Source organism: Fonticula alba (genome assembly GCF_000388065.1).
Source record: "Fonticula alba strain ATCC 38817 unplaced genomic scaffold supercont2.1, whole genome shotgun sequence".
In the NCBI taxonomy this organism is placed as follows: Eukaryota; order Rotosphaerida; family Fonticulaceae; genus Fonticula; species Fonticula alba.
Genome location: NW_009242971.1, coordinates 425,157 through 426,544, shown reverse-complemented (window position 1 = coordinate 426,544; position 1,388 = coordinate 425,157). Strand labels below are relative to the sequence as shown.

Below are 1,388 nucleotides of genomic sequence, written 5' to 3'. Positions count from 1 at the left end.
AACAGCCCGGGAGTAGGGTTTCGCGAGACCCTTGGCCGGGGGGCTCTGGGCCAGAAGCCCTTGGCTGCTGGTTGTCGCCCGCGCTCATCCATGCGTGTGCCGGAGCCCGGCAGAGTGGTCAAAGGGCGCGGGCTCCCGAGCCCCCAACGGCCACGCCCCTGGGCCCGGAGCTGGGGTGCCCCTCTCAGTGATGCTCTGAAGGCGGCGATGAAGATGCCGCCCACCGGGCCAGGCGGCACTTGTCCAAAAGCCCTTCAGGGGGGCGGGGCGAGGGGGGGGGGGGGGGAGGGGGAGCGGGCCACAACTTGTTGACCTGGGAGCGTGGGCGCTCCCCCCCCCCCCCGCCCTCCGACCGCCGGTGGATGTGCTCGGCGGTCACGCTGACAAGAAAGTCTCTTCGGCTGGCCTGCTTCTCGTGTCGGGCTTCGGCCGATCTTGACACACCATGCTTCCTCCCTCCCCCTCCTCCCGTCTTTCTCTCGTTCGCTCTTCTCTCTCTCTCTCTCTCTCTCTCTCCCTCTCTACCCCGTCCCCTATCCCCTTCGCGCTGCATTTGCTTCGCGTCCCTCCCCTCCCCCCAGGGCAGCGTCCTTCTCCGACTGGGGCGGCTTAGCCTCCTCCCCCATACGTTTTTTCTTCTCCCCCTCCTGCGCCGTTGCACACCCCGGGTCCCGGCCCCTGCATTGATGGGCACCGTTCCCTCCTTGTCGCTCCGCTCCACGGTACCTCTTCATATGCCATCTCGCCCGTGTCGACCCGAGGAATGTCCCATCTAACACCATTTCCGGCCCTGTTCCTCGTCTTCTCTCTCTCTCTCTCTCTCGCTCGCTCGCTCGCTCGCACCCCTTGTCTCTGTGTCTTCGTGCCTCCGTCTCGGCCCCTTCCTCGCCTTGTCAAAAAGGCTGCCTGAAGACCATGTTCCTCCACAGTGCCCGCCCCACGCCCGGGCGCTCGCTCGCGACCCCCTCCCGCTTCCTGGCTGCCTGCCTGGCGATGGTGCTGGTGTTCCTCTGCTGCTCTCCTGTTGCCGCATCGGTTGTCGACCTTCGCACGAACACCACCCACGTCTCGCGCCAGGCCATCTTCGGGCCACAGCTTACTACCACCGGCGTTCAGGGGCTCATTGTCCCGCTGGAGCACATGAACACCTCCGCCTCCCCAGTCGACATTTATGCATGCGCCCCCTTTGTGCCTCGGCCCGGCACTCCCGTATGTTCTCAATGCTCTTTCTCTCTCTCTCTCCCTCCCTCCCTCTCTCTCTCTCTTCCCCCCTTCCTTCCCTTCGCACACGCACACATACATGCATTCCCCGGTTGATGCATCCTTCCCATGAGCATGGGCCTTTTCCTTCCTGCTTTGTCCAGCTTCTCAGCCTAATCCCCTCCCCC

The 1,388-nt window shown here is 64.8% G+C and overlaps 1 protein-coding gene across 1 annotated transcript in view; it reads right to left on the bottom strand.

Moving 5' to 3' along the window:
• The window catches only part of H696_00083 (isoleucyl-tRNA synthetase), an 8,932-nt gene that overhangs the window by 5,796 nt on the left and 1,748 nt on the right, over positions 1-1,388 (bottom strand). The window lies entirely within an intron of this gene.